The sequence below is a fragment of the Psittacula echo genome, assembly GCF_963264785.1.
Source record: "Psittacula echo genome assembly, chromosome: 3".
Taxonomy (NCBI): domain Eukaryota; kingdom Metazoa; phylum Chordata; class Aves; order Psittaciformes; family Psittacidae; genus Psittacula; species Psittacula echo.
Window position 1 is genome coordinate 87,967,841 of NC_137736.1, and position 6,000 is coordinate 87,973,840.

Sequence of the window (6,000 nt, forward strand, 5' to 3'; positions counted from 1 at the left end):
AGAACTGTATGGTTTTGGTTAGTCTTCCTAACCCAGTTTATGCATATTTCTCTGTGTGTGTATGTATCTATATCTATATATATGCATACATATATAGATACATCTGTGTTTTCTAATTATATATGTGCCTGGACCATGGATCGTTTTGTACTTGTAAGGGAACAGCTGAATCTCTCAGAAAGAAGACTCCCTTTCTTTTCTAATTATTACTGTTCTGTTCAAGGGAAAAACAAAACAAAACAAAACAACCGAAAAAACCCAAAAGCAAGCAAGCAAACAAACCAACCAAACCAAAAAAAAAAAAAAAAAAAAAAAAAAAACAAACGCCAAAACAAGCTCACCAAACCAAACAAAACAAAACCTACCAACCAAACAAAAAAACCACCCTTATACAGTGATATTTTCTACTTATTTCCTGAGGTATTTCAAATCACTTCAGAAACAGTGAAGTCTACTGCCACTGAACTGCACTGATCTCTCAAAAGCAGGGAATTGCCTTGAAATACACACTTGCCTGTTCAATAGTTGATTTTAGAAGATAAAATATTGTCCAAGACAATATGAAATGACCTCTTATATATCTGATAATCTCAAAGGGTCTGAAGTAGACATGTTGGGCATATTGTACATCTATTATAAAACAACATGCTGAAAATAACCTGCAAAAAGATTTACCTGTTTGTACTTAAAAAAGAACTTATAAGAATATGGTTTAGAAGCTTGCTTGAATGAGGTTTAATGAAAAAGAAAAACCTTAGATTATGAGCTAATAAAGTACCTATATCTTTTTAACAAAAAAGCTTCCTTGGCTTTCATTTTCCAGAAAGAATAACTAATACAAAAATTTGAGCAAAATTAGGCTTGACTATTCACACTAATTTCCCCTTTTCTGATATTTACTCTTTCATTGATTCAAAATAACTTTTATGAAAAGCAGCTCTCTGGTAGAAAGAAGTGAAAACTGAAAATTGTTCTAGTAAAAACAAATCTTTCTTGAAAGGAAACAGTCTGAGTCAAAGTTTGAAAACAATAAAACTGAGGTTATCTATTATTTTGTGTTGTTTTTTAAGAGTTTGAGAGAGTCATTTTCCAAAATAAAACAAAGAACTCAAGCAAGGAAAATAGATTAACAGAAAATTTTTGTGTTCAGCATTCTTTTTGTTCAGAGGAAAAAAGAAAAGAAAAAAGTAAGAATTTGATTATTTCCTTTTACCCAACCTTGTCTCCTTTCTTGACAGCTGTTCCATTAAGAGGATGAATTGCCAACCTGGTGTTTTCTGCCTTTGGCCAAGAGTAAAATTTTGAGGAAGAAAACCTTGTGGCAAAAACCTTCACTGGCTTCAAGCAGTGCATTTGATGTCACTTTGTAATCCTCATAAATATAAGAAACTTCAGCTAGTTTTTTTCACAAGGCAAAGGTGAGAAGGGCTTAAATTTTGACATTAAAAAATAAATTTAAGATATTTGGAGTTTAAAAAACAAAGTATTTGGAGAAAGCTGCCCATGAAAGGAAAACCAGACCAGTCTGTAATTTCAAAGAACACAAGAATTGCACTTTTTTTGTTGAGCAGTGGGATGATGTTAGTAAGAGGGATATACTCAAGCAACCATATAATTCAACAGATAATGCAGTGAACAACCATTGCTGTGCCATGCATACTGTTACATAGTGGCACCAAAACACGAGGTGTCTAGACCCACGAAAGAAAGTTTTGAGCTTGAAAATATTATTAAGGGTCCAGGCTTGACAGATACTGGTGGATGAGGAGTTTTGTAGTAAGCACTCTACTTTCTTTTCTGCTGCTAGAAATTCAGTTAACCTCACAATTTGTAAAATACCCATGCACAATTTTACATTACAGTAATTTAGAGAGCATTCGACAAGAATGTTGCAAGTAAATTCTTTCCTAGTGAAATTCAGCAGAAACTGAAACATAACTATATTAGCAGAAGCATCCTGACACTCAGAAACCATCATAGAAATAATTTCCTCAATTTCTTTATCCACCACTAGCTACCCACCACGCATACCTTGCCTTGCACATCTGTGCTGCAAATAATTGTGGTTTGCAGAACACTAATAAAACTCAGGATGAAGAGCAAATTCAATTCCAGAGTAGGACTAAAATAAGAAACACACCTCAGCATCCTTCAGTTTGCTTAGACCCAGCAGACATAGAGTAGACAAATTCTAAGATCAGGGATTATACCAATATTTTAAGCCTCACACAACCAATGGAATATTACAGCAGAGCACCAATTTCATTATATTTATGAGCAAGGGGGGGCTTGCACTTTAAAAAATAAGTTAAACACTCTACAAATCTGCATCCTTAGAGTATTTTGAAGTTTGTTATGCGTGTCAAGTCATGTTTGCTGTTTGTATTTGGCACAAATATAAATAAGAAGCAGTGAATTTATATCAAGAGGGATACACATGTATATAATACACACATAACTATATACATACAGTTATAAAATATATTTTGCATATATATAATTTGTTATATATAGAAAGTTATGTATTAAATTGTCCTGGGTTCAGCAGCAGCAGCAGTCAGTTTTCCTCCTTCTTAGTAGCTGGTGCAGCACTGTGGTTTTGACTTTCGGCCTGGGAATAATACTGATAAAGCCAATGTTTTCAGTTACTGGTCAGAATGTTTACCCTGACCAAGGACTTTGTGAATCTCATGCTCTGCCAGGGAGGAGGGGAAGCCGGGAGGAAGCAGAGACAGGACACCTGACCCAAACTATCCAAAGAAGTATTCCATACCACAGCACGTCATGCCCAGGAGGTAGAACTGAGAGTTCATAGAATCATAGAATCATAGAATAGTTAGGGTTGGAAAGGACCTTAAGATCATCTAGTTCCAAACTCCCTGCCATGGGCAGGGACACCTCACACTAAACCATGCCACCCAAGGCCTCATCCAACCTGGCCTTGAACACCACCAAGGATGGAGCATTCACAACCTCCCTGGGCAACCCATTCCAGTGCCTCACCACCCTCTCAGTAAAGAATTTCTTCCTTACATCCAATCTAAACTTCCCCTGTTTAAGCTTGAACCCATTACACTTTGTCCTATCACTACAGTCCCTGATGAAGAGCCCATCCCCAGCATCTTTGTAGGCCCCCTTCAGATACCAGAAGGCTGCTTTGAGGTCTCCACGCAGCCTTCTCTTCTCCAGTCTGAACAGCCCCAACTTTCTCAGCCTGTCTCCATACGGGAGGTGCTCTAGTCCCCTGATCATCCTCGTGGCCCTCCTCTGCACTTGTTCCAACACTTCCATGTCCTTTTTATGTTGAGGACACCAGAACTGTACGCAATACTCCAAGTGAGGTCTCACGAGAGCAGAGTAGAGGTCACGTAAATTAGAACCACGCAGTCTACTTCCCCTGCCACCTTTCTTCCTCCTCCTGGAAGGATGGGGAGGAGAATCAAAAGAATGCAACTCCCACAGGTTGAGATAAGAACAGTTTAATAACTAAGGTATAACACAAATCACTACTGCTGCCACCAACAATAATGATAAAGGAAATAACAAGGGAAGAGAATACTACTGCTCACCGACCAGTACCTCACCACTCACAGACCGATACCGATACCTCGTCCCCCACCCAGCAGCATTCCAGCCCTTCCGGGAGCTCTCAGTTGCATCCCTGGGCATGCTGTGCTGTGGTATAGAATACCTCTTTGGCTAGTTTGGGTCAGGTGTCCTGTCCCTGCTTCCTCCCAGCTTCTCCTCCTCCCTGGCAGAGCATGAGACTCACAAAGTCCTTGGTCAGGGTAAACATTCTGACCAGCAACTGAAAACATCGGCTTTATCAGTATTATTCCCAGTCTGAAAGTCAAAACCACAGCGCTGCACCAGCTACTAAGAAGGAGAAAAACTGACTGCTGCTGCTGAACCCAGGACACCCAGCCAGCAACTCAGTACCATGCAGCAGCACACTTATTCCCCCAGCTTCCCTCTCCCAGGCAGGATGGGGAGAAGAATCAAAAGAATGTAAATCCCATGAGTTAAGAACAATTTAATAAATAAAGTACAGTATAATACTACTTACTACTACTACTACTAAGGAAAATAACAAGGGGAGAGACTACAAAACTAAAAGGGGAAAGGAAAAAAAGAGTATATTACTTTACATAAACACAAGTAATGGACAATGTAATTGCTCACCACCCACTGACCAATATCCAGTCTGATCCAAGCAGCAATCAGTCCCTTTTAGATAATTCCTCCCAGTTTCTATACTTGGCATGATGTGCTGTGGTACTGAATACCCCTTTGGCTAGTCTAGGTCAGGTCACCTGTCTCTGCTCCCTCCTGGGGTCTTGTGCCTCTCCTCACTGCATGAGAGACTGAGAAGTCTTTGAACAGGGTAAGTGCTACTTAGCAACAACTAAGACCTCAGTGTGTTATCAGCATTATTCTCAGGCTAAAGTCGAAAACACAGCACTGCACTAGGTACTGGGAAGAAAATTAACTCTATCCCAGCCAAAACCAGGACACCACGGGAAAATAATTAATTACTTACAGTACCAAAGTAACCTTAGGTCTTTGCCATCAGGAAAATCTGAAAGAAAAATATCCCGAATCTGCGTTTGGATGGACAAATTATTTTCATTAAAGATCTTTTAACTTAATTCTCACTAGCCATTCTTAGTCAGACTGCAAATTGCATTCACTCTACCTTGTAAAATTAAACCAATGGGCTAAGCATGCATTCATGAAAAAGAAAATATAGTTCAAGGGTTTGATGGTTTATTTTCTCTCCTGGTTTGCAGCACAAAGCCAGTGAAACTTCTGTGCAGAACATTTTGGGTTTCTCTGGATTAAAAAGGTGTACAAAATGCACTTATCTGTAGCAAAAGCAGAAACTTATTTTCTAAACATATACCCAGTGGTGTAGAGAGCTAAAAGACACCACCTAAACTGGAGAACTTGGCTGGTGTTTCCAGGCTTATCCCTCAAGACTGTGTATCTCGTCTCCCATATCAGACTTGACTGTGCACCATTCCTTTCCTCCCTGTAGGCTGACTTAATCTTCAGTTTATACAATGAAGGGACAAGGACAGAGAACACACCACAAGTCATTTAGATATAGTTTTGTATTTATTATCCAATCAAATTCTTCAATCATACTGAGATATTAACCAGTGTTTTGGTTAAGCAAGAGTAAACCAAGTACTTTATTACAGATAATGTAATAGTCTCAATATCTAATTTAATGTAGTACAGGGTACACCTGTCTGTAGGTAGATCTAAGATCAGAGAGTAAGATCAAGGATTGGATCCCCAATTAATTTCTATTGACTAATTGCTAACTCGCTCTCTCATCCTGTTTTGGGTCATTCTAGCTAGGTCTCTACCATATATTGCCAAGTCAAAGTTCTGTGCTGAGATCACAGCAGGGTCTCTGCCTAAGGTAACATACACAAGACTGCAATATTCATTTCTTTTTTATTTAGCAGCTAAGACATAGCAAATGAATAATACTGTTCATATAGTATTTTATATAGTATAGTATGATTTTACTCTGCATGGAGTATAATACTATACTCCATGCAGAGAGAAGTATAGTATTATACTCCATGCAGAGAGACTACATGTCTCTGCATGGAGTAACCGTCAACAAATAAACAAAAATGCGTGTGTATCTGCCAAATATACAGGAGAAAAAGAAGTAGGAAGAGTGGGAGAGAAGGGGGGGAAGGAGGGAAGAAAAGGAAAAGAGGAAAGGAGGAAGGGAAAAGGAAAGAGAATAAGAAGAGGAAAAGGAGAAGGAAAAAGGGAAAAGAAAGAAGAAAAGAAAAAAAAGAAACAGAAGAAAGAAAAAAAAAGAAACAAAAATAAAAAGAAAAAAAAGAAAAAAGAACAAGGAAAAAGAAAAAGGGAAAAGAAAAAAGCAAAGGAGAAATAAGAATAAAAAGGGGAAAGAAATAGGGAGAAAGGGAAAGGAGAAAAGAATAAGGAAGATAAAAGTGAAAGGGAAGG